The 15,833-nt window shown below is 45.3% G+C and overlaps 1 long non-coding RNA gene and 1 other non-coding gene across 3 annotated transcripts in view; both read left to right on the top strand.

Annotated features, from left to right (window-relative positions):
- Nucleotides 1–11,447, top strand: part of LOC103892800 (uncharacterized) — a 38,892-nt gene extending 27,445 nt beyond the window's left edge. For both annotated transcript variants that reach the window (XR_008515533.2, XR_008515532.1), the window contains exon 4: nt 9,041–11,447. This is a non-coding gene — a long non-coding RNA (uncharacterized LOC103892800). The remainder of the gene's footprint in view (nt 1–9,040) is intronic.
- LOC112130920 (U6 spliceosomal RNA) lies at nt 5,025–5,131 on the top strand. The gene has a single exon (XR_002913089.1). It is a non-coding gene; the product is annotated as a U6 spliceosomal RNA (small nuclear RNA).
- Nucleotides 11,448–15,833: the final 4,386 nt, after the last annotated feature.

The following is a 15,833-nucleotide window of genomic DNA, read 5'->3' as shown; positions in this document are numbered from 1 at the left end:
GGGCCAGGCAGGCCTCTGGTGTCTTTGTATTTAAAGTGGGTGTCTTGGTGGGGCGTGGTGGCCCACGCCTGTAATCCCACCACTTTGGGAGGCCCAGGTGGGCGGATCATGAGGTCAGGAGATCGAGACCATCCTGGCCAGCATGGTGAAACCCCATCTCTACTAAAAATACAAAAATTAGCTGGGCGTGGCAGCGCGTACCTGGAATCCCAGCTACTCAGGAGGCTGAGGCAGGAGGATAGCTTGAACTCGGGAGGCAGAGGTTGCAGTGAGCGGAGATCGCACCACTGCACTCCAGCCTGGTGACAAAGCTAGACTCCATCTCAAAAAAAAGAAAAATAAAATAAAATAAAATAAAGTGAGTATCTTGGCCAGGCATGGTGGCTCACGCCTGTAATCCCAGCACTTTGGGAAGCTGAGGCAAGTGGATCACCTGAGGTCAGGAGTTCGAGACCAGCCTGGCCAACATGGTGAAACCCGTCTTTACTAAAAATACAAAAATTAGCTGGGCATGGTGGCAGTTGCCTGTAGTCCCAGCTACTCAGGAGGCTGAGGCAGGAGAATCACTTGAACCTGGGAGGTGGAGGTTGCAGTGAGCTAAGAGTGTGCCATTGCACTCCAGCCTGGGCAATAGAGAGAAACTGTCTCAAAAATAAAATAAAATAAAAAATAAAGTGTTTTTTTTTTTTTACACAGCGTATAGTTGGGTCTTGTTTTTGGTTCACTCTGACCAAATCTCTGTCTTATAATTGATATATTTAGATCATTGATGTTTACAGTGATTATTGATGTAGTTGGATTAATATATACCATATTTGTTATTGTTTTCTATTCATTTCCCTTGTATTTTTGTCTTCCACACATTTTCTTCCTTTTTAGACTTAAGTGAGCATTTTACATAATTACATTTCCTCTTATTTTCAGCATATCGATATCGATTATACTTACTTTTTTTTTTTTTGGAGATGGAGTCTCGCTCTGTTGCCCAGGCTAGAGTGCAGTGGCGCGATCTCGGCTGACTGCAACCTCTGCCTCCCGGGTTCAAGCAATTCTCCTGCCTCAGCCTTCTGTGTAGCTGGGATTACAGGTGCATGACACCACGCCCAGCTAATTTTTGTATTTATTTATTTATTTATTTAGTAGAGACGGGGCTTTGCCATGTTGGTCAGGCTGGTCTCAAACTCCTGACCTCATTATCTGCCTGCCTCAGCCTCACAATATACTTACTTTTTAAAAATTTTTTAGGCCAGGCGTGCTGGCTGACGCCTGTAATCCCAGCATTTTGGGAGGCTGAGGCGGGCGTATCACCTGAGGTCAGGAGTTTGAGACCAGCCTGGCCAACATGGTGAAGCCTCATCTCTACTAAAAGTACAAAAATTAGCTGGGCATGGTGGTGTGCGCCTGTAATCCCAGCTACTCGGGAGGCTGAGGCAGGAGAATAGCTTGAATCCAGGAGGCAGAGGTTGCAGTGAGCTGAGATCACGCCACTGCACTCCAGCCTGGGCGACAAGAGCGAGACACCATCTCAAAAAAAAGTTTTTTTAGTGATCGCCCTAGAGTTTGCTGTATACATATACACTAATCCCAGTCCACTTTCAAATGACACTATCCTGCTTCAATAATGAAATATTCCTAATTCCGCCTTCCATCCCTTGTTTCACGGTATTCATTTTGCTTATATATAGCTATATTCATTGTTGCTATTATTATTTTGAACATTCTCTTATTTGTCAGATTAAGAATAAGAAGAATAAAAGTATTAATTTTCTCTTTACATGTTCTTTCTCTATTGCTCTTTCTTTAAGTGGATCTGAGTTTCTGATCTATATTATTTTCCTTCTCGCTGAATAACTTCTTTAAACATTTTTTGTAAATTAGGTTTACTGGCAACAAATTCCTTCAATTTTGTTTGAGAAAGTCTTTGTTTTTCTTTCACTTTTTAAAAAACAAAGCCGGGTGCGGTGGCTCACACCTGTAATCCCAGCACTTTGGGAGGCCAAGGCAGGTAGATCACCTGAGGTCAGGAGTTTGAGACCAGCCTGACCAACACGGAGAAACCCCGTCTCTACTAAAAATACAAAATTAGCCAGGCGTGGTGGCACATGAGGCAGGAGAATCGCTTGAACCCGGGAGGCGGAGGTTGCGGTGAGCCGAGATAGCGCCATTGCACTCCAGCCTGGGCAACAAGAGCGAAACTCTGTCTCAAAAAAAAAAAGGAATATAATTTTTATTTTGTTAATATAATCAAGTACACAAATTGATTTTCTTTCTTTCTTTTTTTTTTGAGGCAGAGTCTTACTCTATCACCCAGGCTGGAGTGCAGTGGCATGATCTTGGCTCAATGCAATCTCCGCCTCCCAGGTTCAAGCAATTCGCCTCTCTCAGCCTCCCAAGTAGCTGGGACTATAGGCACGCATCACCACGCCTGGCTAATTTTTTTATTTTTAGTAGAGATGGGGTTTCACCATGTTGGCCGGGCTGGTCTCAAACTCCTGACCTCAGGTGATCCACCAGCCTTGACCTCCCAAAGTGCTGGGATTATAGGCGTGAGCCACTGTGCCACGCCACAAATTGATTTTCAAATACTAAAACAACCTTGCATTCCTGATATTAAACTCTATTCAGACTGGATTTATTAAACTTTATATATATGTCTAGATTTGTTAACTTTTTTTTTTTGAAATGGAGTCTTGCTGTGTTGCCCAGGCTGGAGTGTGGTGGTGCCATCTTGGCTCACTGCAACCTCTGCCTTCTGAGTTCAAGTGATTCTCCTGCCTCAGCCTCCCGAGTAGCTGGGATTACAGGTGCATGCTGCCATGCCTGGCTAATTTTTGTATTTTTAGTAGAGATGGGGTTTCACTATGTGGCCAGGCTGATCACAAACTCCTGACCTCAAGTGATCTGCCTGCCTCGGCCTCCCAAAGTGCTGAGATTAACAGGAGTGAACCACTGTGCCTGGCCAACTTTTTTTCTTTTAGAGACAGGGTCTTGCTATGTTGCCTCAGGCTGGCCTGGAACTCCTAGGCTGAAGGGATACTCCCACACTAGCCTCCCAAGTAGCTGTGATTATAGGCACATGCCACTCCACCCAGTTCCTTCACTTTTGAAGGAAAGTTTTCAGGATACAGAATACTAGGTTGGTGGGTTTTTTCTCTCAACATTTAAAATATTCACTTCATTCTCTTTTAGCTTGCTTGGTTTCTGAGAACTCAGATGTAATGTCTTTGCTCCTCTATAGGCAAGTTTTTCCCCACTGTGGTTTCTTTTTTAAAAAATTATTCCTTTTTTTTTTTTTTTTTTTTTTGGCCAGAGTACTGTTGGCTACCCCTCTGCTTTCATTCCAAGATTTTTTCTTTATCTTTGATTTTAGATTTTATGCAGTTTAAATATGATATGCCTAGGTGTAGCATTTGGGACTGTGTGTGTGTGTGTGTGTGCGCGCGCGCATGTGTGTGTGTATGAGAGAGAGAGAGACAGAGAGAGAGAGAAATCTCCGAGTTTCCTGGATCTGTGGTTTGGTGTCTGACATTAATTTGGTGAAGTTGCAGGGTGCGGTGGCTCACGCCTGTAATCCCAGCACTTTGGGAGGCCGAGGTGGGTGGATCACCTGAGGTCAGTAGTTTGAGACCAGCCTGACCAACATGGTAAAACCTCCTCTCTACTAAAAATACAAAAAAGTTAGCTGGGCGTGGTGGCAGGCGCCTGTAGTCCCAGCTACTTGGGAGGCTGAGACAGGAGAATCGCTTGAACCCGGGAGGCAGAGGTTGCAGTGAGCGGAGATCGCACCACTGCACTCCAGCCTGGGTGACAGATTGAGACTCTGTCTCAAAAAAAAAAAAATTGGTGAAATGTTCAGTTATCCTTGCTTCAAATATTTCTTTTGTCCTTTTTTCTCCTTCAGATATTCCCATTATGCATATAATATAGCTTTTATAGTTGTCTCACAGTACTTGGATATTCTTTCTCATGTTTTTTCAGTCTTTTCTCTCTTTGCTTTTCAGTTTTGAAAGTTTCTACTAATATATCCTCAGTCTCAGAGATTCTTTCCTCATCTGTGTCCAATGTACTAATGAGCCCATTAAAAGCATTCTTCATTTCTATTACAGTATTTTTTATCTCTATCATTAAAAAAATTCTTTCTTAGAATTTTTGTCTCTATGTTTACACTGTCTATATGTGCTTGCGTTATCTGCTTTTTCCACCAGAGCCCCTAACATTAATTATAGTTGTTTTAAATTTTTAGTCTGATAATCTCAACATTCCTGTCATATCCCAGCCTGGTTCTGACGCTTGCTCTTTTTCTTCAAAGTGTGTGTTTTGCCTTTAATATGCGTTGTAATTTCCCGTTGAAAGCCACACGTGGTATACTGGTGTTGGGGCTCAGAAACCGATACAACAAAATATGGTGCTTTGACATGCCAAACTGAAGAAGAAGGCTCAAGGTCTCTCTGACCTTCCCTCATCTCCTGTCTCTCAATCCTCCTTCCCTCCCAAAGCACATGATAAAGTTGTTTTCTGAAGTTCCCCTATCTGCCTAAAGTCCAGTTCCGCCAAAGAAGAAAACAATTACCTCTAGTCCCTTCTTTGAGTTTTCATTAACTGAATTCATATCACAGGAAGAAAGACCCAAGTCTGTCAACAAATCTAGACAGACTTTTTTTTTTTTTTTTTGTCCCTGTCTTCCAGGCTGGAGTGCAATGGCGTGATCTCGGCTCACTGCAACCTCTGCCTCCCGGGATCAAGCGGTTCTGCCTCAGCCTCCCCAGTAGCTGGGACTATAGGCTGTCACCACCACGCCCAGCTAATTTTTGTATTTTTAGTAGAGATAGGCTTTCACCATGTAGGCCAGGATGGTTAGACAGACTTTTGTCACAAACCATTGTCTGCTCCGCAGGCCCAACATACTTTGTTCAAGGAAATTGTATGTTCTTCAAGCCCATCGAATTCGCCTAGAACTCATTTCCTATCCCCTAAAATCATGTATACTTTCCCATCTTCCTTTCCCCTAAGAAGAAGGGTATATAGTGCTCGCTTTGGCAGCACATATACTAAAATTGGAACGATACAGAGAAGATTAGTCTGGCCCCTGCGCAAGGATGATATGCAAATTTGTAAAGCATTCCATTTTTTTAATTTAAAAAATTTATAAAAGTTTTTAAAAAAAGAAGGGTACCATCTTACTCCATTGGGATATTGGGTAATCACTCTGTGATTCTCTCTTGTGCATGCTAATAAATTTGCACGCCATTTCTCCTACTAATTTGCCTTTTGTAAGTTGATTTTTTTTTTTTTAAAGACAGAGTCTTGCTCTTGTCGCCCAGGCTGGAGTACAATGGCACAATCTCGGCTCACTGCAACCTCCGCCTCCTAGGTTTAAATGATTCTCCTGCCTCTGCCTCCCAAGTAACTGGAGATTATAAGCGCCCGCCACCATGCCCAGCTAATTTTTGTGTTTTCAGTAGAGACGGGGTTTCTCCATGTTGGCCAGACTGGTCTCGAACTCCTGACCTCAGGTGATTCACCCACCTTGGCCTCCCAAAGTGCTGGGATTACAAGTGTGAGCCACCAAGTCCGGCCTGTAAATTGATTTTTTAGTGAAACTTCAGAGAGTAAAGGGAAAGTTTTCCCATGGCTCCTACACTGGGTAAGAGGAATTCCTGTAAAATAGGCCTTTAGTCATGTGGTGGAGGAGGTGTGGGGCAGGGGTGGTGTTCCACAGTCCCGTGATTAGCTCTCACTCTTTTCATGAGCCCAGGAACCCTCCTGGGCTGTGAAGTTCACCAGTGCTTCTCCATTTTTTTCTCCCCTTAGGTGGGACAGAGATGGGAGTGGAGTTGGCTATTTCCCCTCCCTCAGGTCAGCTAGGCTCTGATAAAGCTCCAGAAGATTGGGCTGGGCTAAAATAGTTTCTCTTGAGAGCAGGCCTTGTTAAGAACAGAATGCTCTGGCATATTTCAAAATGGTTACTTTTCCCATCCCCCTGCTGAAAGCACAAGGAGATTTTTCTCTGACATTCACTGGGAGGACTCGATAGAGATCCTGAAGATTAAACTCACAAACATGTGGGGACGCCCGTATGGCTGGATCTTGCTGGAATGTTTAATGTTTAGATTTGCCCACGCTGAGCCTCCAGCAATTCTTCAATTACAGGTTAGGTTGTCCTGCCCTGGTACCGGTTCTAGAGCAGGTTTCTACTTGGGGGTTTCTGCTTCTCTGTCTCTTCAATTTTGAGGGCAGTGGTTTGCCCTGTGACCTCGCTCCTCTAAAGGATCTAAGAAGAATTGTTGATTTTCCAGTTTGCTCAACTTTCTTATTATTAGGACAGAGAGACAACATCCAAGCCCCTTACAAGCCTGATTGGACACTAGACATCTCACTACCATGTATTGAACACCCAGGTGGAAGTAAGCACTTCTTACATATTATCTCATTTAATCCTCACATTCACCCTGTGAAGTAATACCACTACCCCATGTTGTAGAGGTGATTCTTATGGCTCAGCAAGAATTTAGTGACTCCCTCAAGGTCACACAGTTAGAAAGTAGGATTTGAGCCGGGTGCGGTGGCTCACACCAGCACTTTGGGAGGCTGAGGCAGGCGGATCACGAGGTCAGGAGATCGAGACCATCCTGGCTAACATGGTGAGACCCCATCTCTACTAAAAATACAAAAAGTTAGCTGGGCGTGTTGGTGGGCGCCTGTAGTCCCAGCTACTGGGGAGGCTGAGACAGGAGAATGGCGTGAACCCGGGAGGCAGAGCTTGCAGCGAGCGGAGATCACGCCACTGTACTCCATCCTGGGCGACAGAGCAAGACTCCGTCTCAAAAAAAAAAAAAAAAAAAAAAAAAGAAAGTAGGATTTGAACCTCAGTCTGTCTGTTAACAAAGTCAGTGTGTGTCCCGCGCACCATGCCATGCCCCAGAACTAAGCAGATTCGGATTAGGTCTTCAGACCCAGAGGCAGACAAAAGCCAGAAACAGAGACAGGAGCCCAGGCCAAAATAGAGGATGGGACCCAGAGCCTCCAAAAGTTCCCAGGATGTATATTTGACAGACCATCCCCCAGGTCTCCAAAGGTAAGTGTTGAATCCCCCTTTTTCCCCTTTCCAGCTGCGTCACTTGGGTGAGCAGCTTTACCTCTTCTAGCCTCAATTTTTTGGTAGGTAGCTCAGGGCCTGGCAAATAGTAACTGCTCAAAAAATGGAAGTTTGTCATTGTTGTTGCTAGGTAGTGGCTAATGTTGCCAGCTGGGAGGCTGTGAGTGCTAATCCCCTCCAGCTCTGGCCAGGTGAGGTCAGTAACTGGAGATGAGGTCAGAGCCCTTAGAGGAAGGCACCCTGACCCCAGCTGGGCTGGCCGGAGAGGTGGCAGCATTGGAACCTCGGTGAAGAAGCATTCTGTTGACAGTTATAATGAGATATGCCAGCTCTAGTTTCCCATGGGCACACCAGTTACCTCCTCTCCCTGGTAACTGACCCAGTTGGCACCCAGTGCCTGAAAGCTTGACGGCACAGTAGGATCAGTCCTTCTCTGGGGGCAGGTGTGCCAGCTGGTATAAAGGAAGAAAAGCCTCCCCGCTCCAGTGCAGAGCCAGCTCTGACACTTCCTGACCAACTCCAATGCCAACTCTGACACCACAAACTTCTGCTTTTTCAGAACGGAGTCACAGAGACTAGATTTACCCTCCCTTCTGAAACGCCTTAAAATACAAAACCAAACACACACACACACACACATACACAAAATGGCACTCAAGACACTATCTATACATTAGAAAATGGCAAACAGTGATCAATGAGAGAAACAAAGAAATACAGGTTAGTCCTACTGACTTGTCACCTGGAGAAAATTCCCATGCCATGGCTGCCCTCATTAACAAGACATGTCCAGGGGCCTGGGGAAGCCAAAGAGGCTGAAGTTTGTAAGGCAGAGCGCTGGAGAGAGGAGAACTACAGAGAAAGAGCGCTGGAGATACTCAGAGGATCCCCCTTAACTATTCAGTTGAGTTTTTTTTTTTTTTTTTTTGAGTCGGAGTTTCGCTCTTGTTGCCCAGGCTGGAGTGCAATGGCGCGATCTCGGCTCACCACAACCTCCACCTCCCGGGTTCAAGCAATTCTCCTGCCTCAGCCTCTCAAGTAGCTGGGATTACAGGTGCATGGCACCACGCCCAGCTAATTTTGTATTTTTAGTAGAAACAAGGTTTTACCACGTTGGCCAGGCTGGTCTCAAACCCCTGACCTCAGGTGATCCGCCCACCTTGGCCTCCCAAAGTGCTGGGATTACAGGCATGAGCCACCGCACCCAGCTACAACTCAGTATTAAGAAAACAAACAACCCAATTAAAATATGGGCAAAGATTTGAACAGACATTCCATCAAATAAAATAAATGGATGGTAATAAGGACATGAAATGAAGCTCAATATTATGGGCATTAGGGGAATGCAAATTAAAACTACAGTGTGGTACCACTACACATCTATTAGGATGGCCAAGATTAAAAAGACTGATCATATTAAATGTTGGGGAAGATGTGAAGCAACTGGAATTCTCATACATGCTGGTAGGAGTGAAATGGTATAACTTACTCTGGAAAAACAGTTTGGTAATTTCTCAAAAACTTAAACATATGCCTACCATATGACCAAGTTATTCCACTCCTAATTACTTACCCAGGAGAAACGAAAGCATTACAAGTACTTGTATGTGAATATTCATAGAGACTTTATTTGCAATAGCTAAACAATGGAAACAATCCAGATCTCAGGGCAAAGGAAAAAGACTAAGGGCTTGGCCCAGCGATTACTTAGCAGAAGGTTTAAACGTGGGTCATGTGACAGTGTGGAGCCGTGGGATCAGAGGCTCTTGGGTGCAAGTTGTGATGCTACTTATGAGAATGGATGAGTTTAGGCAAATAATTTATCTGAGCCTCAGTATCCTCATCTGCAAGACGGCCTGATAATATAAAAGTACCTGCCTCACAGGGCTTTGGTGAGGATAAAAGGGTCTAGCAGCATATGTAGAATTCTTTTTTTTTTTTTAGATGGAGTCTTACTCTTTCACCCAGGCTGAAGTGAAGTGGCGCGATCTCGGCTCACTGCAACCTCCACCCCCCAGGTTCAAGCGATTCTCCTGCCTCAGGCTCCCGAGTAGCTGGAATTACAGGTGCCTGCCACCATGCCCAGCTAATTTTTATATTTTTAGTAGAGACGGGGTTTTACCATGTTGGCCAGGGTGGTCTCGAACTCCAGACCTCAGGTGATCCGCCTGCCTCCACCTCCCAAAGTGCTGGGATTACAGGCATGAGCCACTGCGCCCGGCCCATATGTAGAATTCTTTGAGCAAACTTTTCACCTGCTAAACCTTTGCTGCTATCGTCATCATCATCATCATCTACCTCAGAGGGTTCCTGGGGACCTGAAACAAGGCAAGCTATACAAACTCTCTGACACAGCATCACTAAATAATTATGGGGCAGAGTAATGTGTGCTGGGATATAGAATGGTGGGAGGTGCTGGGAGACTCAGAGGAAAGAGAAAAGACTTCTGACTGGCTGGTTGGAAGAAGGATGTGGAAGGCTTCCCAGAGGAAATAGTGTTTTAGCTGGCCTCAGAGGACACGTGTGGAAGTTTCCCAGGTAGACAAGGGGGATATAGAAAGATGAGCTTGTGTGAAGACTCAGATGTGAGAGAGCCTAAGCATGTCGGGAACATGCAGTGGTTTCATGAGACTGTGTGTCTGGGTGAGGGCAAGGTGTGAGCCTGCACAGGACATGGGGGCCGGATGGCAAAAGACTGGAAATGCCTTGCCTGAGGTTTTAAACTTGACCTGGCAGGTGAGGTCCTGTTAATATGGCAGAATCACAAAGGGCACTTAAAAGAACAAATTCTGTGGTCCTACCCAGCAACATTCTGAGTCAGCAGGTCTCAGATGGGACCCAGAAATCTATAGCGTTTATTTTTATTTATTTGGTTTTTTTTGGAGACAGGGTCTCTCTTGTCACTCAGGCTGGTGTGCAATGGCACAATCTCGGCTCACTGAGCCTCAACTTCCCAAGCTTAAGTGATCCTCTCACCTAAGCCTCCTGAGTAGCTGGGACCACAGGTGCATGCCACCACGCCAGGCTAATTCTTTCATATTTTTATTTTTTTATTTATTTTGAGACGGAGTCTCACTCTGTCACCCAGGCTGGAGTGCAGAGGCATGATCTCAGCTCACTGCAACCACTGCCTCCTGGGTTCAAGCAATTCTCCTGCCTTAGCCTCCCAAGTAGCTGGGAATACAGGTGTGAGCTACCACGCCCAGCTAATTTTTGTATGTTTAGTAGAGACGGGGTTTTGCCCCAGGCTGGTCTCGAACTCCCAGGCTCAAGCGACACTCAGTCCTCAACCTCCCAAAATGCTGGGATTATATGTGGGAGCCACCGCACCCGGCCTACGATATTTATTTATTTACTTTATTTATTTATTTGTTTTAATTTATTCACTCCTCTCAGCTCATGCCTAAGGAATCTACAGTGTTTAAAGCTCCCCAGGGCCAGGCGTGGTGGTTCACACCTGTAATCCCAGCACTTTGGGAGGCTGAGGCAGGTGGATCACTTGGGGTCAGGAGTTCGAGACCAGCCTGGCTGACATGGTGAAACCCCGTCTCTACTAATAATACCAAAAAAAGCTGGGCATGGTGGCATACACCTGTAGTCCCAGCTACTAGGGAGGCTGAGGCACGAGAATGGCTTGAACGTGGGAGGCGGAGGTTGCAGTGAACCAAAATCGCGCCACTGTACTCCAGCCTGGGCAACAGAGCAAGACAGAGACTCCATCTCAAAATAAATAAATAAATAAAAGGCTCTCCAGGAAATTTTGATGCTCACTGGGATATGGGAAATCCTGCCATGGGGAGGAGGGCGTCTCTGAGAAGGAATAGGCCCTATTGAGATGCCAGCCATAGACCTCTAGGAGTTGACCATCGAGCCTGAGAAGGTAAGGAGAGGGTGTAGGAGACCCCTGACTCTGACCTCCACCCTCTCATTCCTCTCCAGGGGAGTCCCGCACTCTGATGGCCACATCTGGTGCCAGGTAGTTTCTCGTAAAGATCTACACTCACATTACAGCCTAGACATCCCACTAGTAGGTATTTACCCAAGACACCTGAAAGCATGTGTCTACCCAAAGACTCGTAAATGAATGCAACTCTGTATGTAATAGCCAAAATCAGAAACAATCCAAACGTTCATCAGCAGGTGAATGGTAAAACAAGTTGTGATATGTTCATACAATGTTGCTACTCAGCAGTAAAAAGAAATGAGCTACAGATACAGATAAGGAAACTTGGAGGTGGTATGTTCATGATCTTGTTTGGGGCAAAGGTTTCAGGGATGTATACGTGTGTCAAAACATATCAAATCGTATAATTTAAATATGTGCTGCTTATTGTATGTCAATTATATCTCAATAAAGCTGTTATAAAAATCTGATGCCAGTTCTGTGTACCCACAGCCAGTGACAATCCCAAGGCCACATTGAATGATTACTGTGCATGAGGTACTCTGTGCTGAGCACTCTATGGAGATTTTTCCTTTAACCTTCACAATAGCCTTAGGAAGTGGCACTATTATTATTAATACCTCTGTTTACATAGGCAGAAAGGAAAGCTCAGAAAGGTTAAATCACTTCTCCAAGGAAATGTCACCTGACTGAATTCCAGCCCCAGCTTTACCCCAACCTAATCCAAGCTGTGTTCTAATTTGTTTTTATGATTATACAAGCATTGTAATCATTATGGAAAGCAAAACAAAACATGTTTCAATTGCTTTCAGCCAACCCCTGTACATCATTGAATCCCTATATGTCTAGTGATTTTTTTTTTTTTTTTTTTTTGAGATGGACTCTCACTCTGTTGCCCAGGCTGAAGTGCAGTAGCATGATCACTCTGTTGCCCAGGCTGGAGTGCAGTGGCGCAATCTCGGCTCACTGCAACCTCTGCCTTCCGGGTTCAAGTGATTCTCCTGCCTCAGCCTCCTGAGTAGCTGGGATTACAGGCACACGCCACCACGCCCGACTAATTTTTGTAATTTTTAGTAGAGACAGGGTTTCACCATGTTGGTCAGGCTGGTCTCAAACTCCTGACCTCGTGATCTGCCCACCTCGGCCTCCCAAAGTGCTGGGATTACAGGCATAAGCCACTGCACTCAGCCTATGTCTAGTGACTTTTATAGGCAGTATTTTTTTTTCTTTTTGAGACAGGGCCTCACTCTGCTGCCCAGTCTGGAGTGCAGTGGCACAATCATAGCCCACTGCAGCCTTGATCTCCTGGGCTCAAGTTATCCTCCCAGCTCAGCCTCCCAAGTAGTAGCTGGGACTACAAGTGCATGTTATCATACTCAGCTAATTCTTAATTTTCTTTTTTTTTTTTTTTTTTGGAGAGACCGGGTCTCACTATGTTGCCCAGGCTAGTCTTGAACTCCTGGGCTCAAGCGATCCTCCTGCCTCAGCCTCCCAAAGTGCTGGATTACAGGCATGAGCTACCACACCCAGCCTAGCCAGTATTTTTTTTATCACTATCATTCAATAATGTACATAGCATTTTGTTTGCCCCACCCTTCCTACCCCAACCTTATCTCTTTCCATGTGTTTTTTGTTGTTGTTGTTGTTTTTGTTTTTGAGATGGAGTTTCACTCCTGTTGCCAAGGCTGGAGTGCGATGGTGCAATCTCAGCTCACCACAACCTCCGCCTCCCGGGTTCAAGTGATTCTCCTGCCTCAGGCTCCTGAGTAGCTGGGATTATAAGCGCACCCCGCCATGCCTGTCTAATTTTTGTATTTTTAGTAGAGACAGGGTTTCATTCACCATGTTGGTCAGGCTGGTCTCGAACTCCTGACCTCGTGATCCACCAGCCTCGGCCTCCCAAAGTGCTGGGATTACAGGCATGAGCCACCGCGCCCGGCCTTCCATGTGGTCTTATACTCTTCTACATAAAGAACACCATGAACAACAGCTTTTAGGGAAGGTGATTTTCTTTTGTTGTTTTTAAGAAAAGCCCTGGGAGTGGAATGCAGGGCTCAAAGTGTTTATGCATTTTTCTCTCATCTGGAAAAACACAACTGAACCTTTTTATTGCTTAGTCTAGATTGGAACCTTCCTGGCACTCTAATCCAGACCCTGAAATTCCTGTAACATTTGGAAGTTTGGCCACTAAGCATCTGTTCTACCCATGCCTGAAGGAAGTAGCTCATGCCCCAGGACCAGGAATAGGTTTTGATGGGTCTTAGCCAATCCATATGTCCCACCCGCCATCTGCAGTCATTTGTTCAGGGCTGGCTCTGAACCAAATCAGAGCCAAGGAAAGCAAGAGTCTTTTTTTTTTTTTGCTCTGTTGCCCAGGCTGGAGTGTAATGGCACCACCTCGGCTCACTGCAACCTCTGCCTCCCAGGTTCAAGTGATTCTCCCGCCTCAGCCTCCCAAGTAGCTGAGACTACAGGCATGTACCACCACACCTGGCTAATTTTTTTGTATTTTTAGTAGAGACGGGGTTTCGCCACGTTGACCAGGCTGGTCTCAAACTCTTGACCTCGTGATCCACCCGCCTCGGCCTCACAAAGTGCTGGGATTACAGGTGTGAGCCACTGCACCCAGTCTTTGGCACTCTTGAGAAAGAGAAGTGGCTGCCCCCCACACCCGTGGGTGCTACCAGGGAGACCTCCTTTTCTGGGACAGTGTAGGGAGGGACAAGGAATCCTTTAGCACAGTGGTGGTAGGTCGTGGATAGCGGGTCATCTGAGCATGACATTGCAGAGATCAGAGCAGGTTGAGAGAGAGAGAGAGAGACCCCCTCTCCATTCTTGATTATGTTGTTTAAGTCACTTGAAGCCACCTAACAGATTCCATTTGCTTAAACCAGTTTCCATTCATTCATTTCTTTGACCAATATATACTGATCACTTACTGTGCAGACAACTTCTAGGAACCATTTGAGCTAGGTTTTCCATGAGCATAATTCTAAATCTAATCTTAACCTAACCCTTAGTCATAAACTAGAACTCTGACCCTTTTCTAGTGAAGAGCATTTAGTGGCAAGAAACAAAGTCCTGGACCACTCACACTGACCCAGTCAAAGGGGCATTGGTGTAAGAATATGCATGAATCACTAAGTGAAATTCTAGGAGTATTACAAAGATTTTACCAGCAATGGGCCTCATGAGGGCCCTAACTGATGAGGAATTCAGTCCCTCCCTACTACCTGTGTCTTCAAAGATTCTAAATGTCAAAACCCCCAACTAATAAAGAGATCCTTAAATGATTCATTCCCTGGACAAACTCCATGACCACCTATATAGATCTTTAATAGGAATCTCCCCTGGACAAATTTTTTTTTTTTTTGACTGAGTCTTATACTCTGTCGCCCAGGCTGGAGTGCAGTGGCGCGATCTCGGCTCACTGCAACCTCCGCCTCCCGGGTTCAAGCAATTATCCTGCCTCAGCCCCCAAGTAGCTGGGACTACAGGCACCCGCCACCACACCTGGCTAATTTTTGTATTTTTAGTAGAGATGGGGTTTCACTATATTGGCCAGGCTGGTCTCAAACTCCTGACCTCAAATGATCCACCCACCTTGGCCTCCCAAAGTGCTGGGATTACAGTCGTGAGCCACCACACCCGGCCTAAGAATGGTGTCTTTCAAAGAGCAAAAGTTTTTCATTCTGATAAAGTCAAAATGAAATCTTAACCTAAATAAACACAAAATATTGATTTTGTGGATCATTTTTTTTTAATGATTTCTGTCTTTTATGTTCTCTCTAAGTCTTTGCTTAGCCCAAGGTTTCTCAGCCTCAGCACTGTTGGGATGTTGGCCCAGATAATTCTTTGTTGTAAGAGGCTAGTCTGTATACTGTAGAGTGTGTAGCATCACCCCAGCTAGGAGAAACCAACTGCAAGGTTGTGAGCAGCTCTATGGAGAGTTCCATGTGATGAGGAACTAACTGAGGCCTCTGTTAACAACCATGTCCAGCCCCCAGATGACTGCAGCGCTGGTCAACACCTGGATTCCAACCTAATGAGAGACCCAGAACCAGAACCACCTAGCTGAGCTGCTCCTGAAATCCTGTGGAAACTGAGATAGTCAATGCTCATTTTAAACCACTAAGTTTAGGATAATTTGTTACACAGCAATAGATAACTAACACATACATCTTGCACATATTTAATTAAGTGTATCACTAAGTATTTGATGTGGCTTTTTTGTTTTGTTTTGTTTGAGACGGATTTTTGCTCTTGTTGCCCAGGCTGGAGTGCAATGGTGTGGTCTTGGCTCACCACCACCTCCGCCTCCTGGGCTCAAACAATTCTCCTGCGTCAGCCTCCTGAGTAGCTGGGATTACAGGATGCGCCACCACACCTGGCTAATTCTTGTGTTTTTAGTAGAGACAGGGTTTCTCCATGTTGGTCAGGCTGGCCTGGAACTCCTGACATCAGGTAATCCGCCCGCCTCGGCCTCCCAAAGTGCTAGGATTACAGGCGTGAGCCACTGCATCCGGCCTAAGTATTTGATGTTTTTATGTACTTTTAAGAAGTGTTTGTAAAATTCCAGTTTCCAATTGTTGGTTGCTTGTATATAGAAATATAATTGATTTTAAAATATTGACTTTGTGTTCTGCCACCTTGCTAAATTCACTTAGTTCTCACTTATTATTAGTTCTAGTAGCTAAGAAGTCTATAATTTTGACCTGTTAAGAACCTAGTGTGATGGTCCTCAACGCCTGGCTGTGAATACTCTCCTCCTCCTTTCCCGGAATGCATTTTTTAGAAACAGAGTACTTATAAATTCTAGGTCTGTGGTCTTTC

The sequence above is a fragment of the Pongo abelii genome, chromosome 1 (genome assembly GCF_028885655.2).
Source record: "Pongo abelii isolate AG06213 chromosome 1, NHGRI_mPonAbe1-v2.0_pri, whole genome shotgun sequence".
Taxonomy (NCBI): Eukaryota; Metazoa; Chordata; class Mammalia; order Primates; family Hominidae; genus Pongo; species Pongo abelii.
Note: the sequence above shows the minus strand (reverse complement) of the source record. Positions and strands in the feature narration are given on the sequence as shown.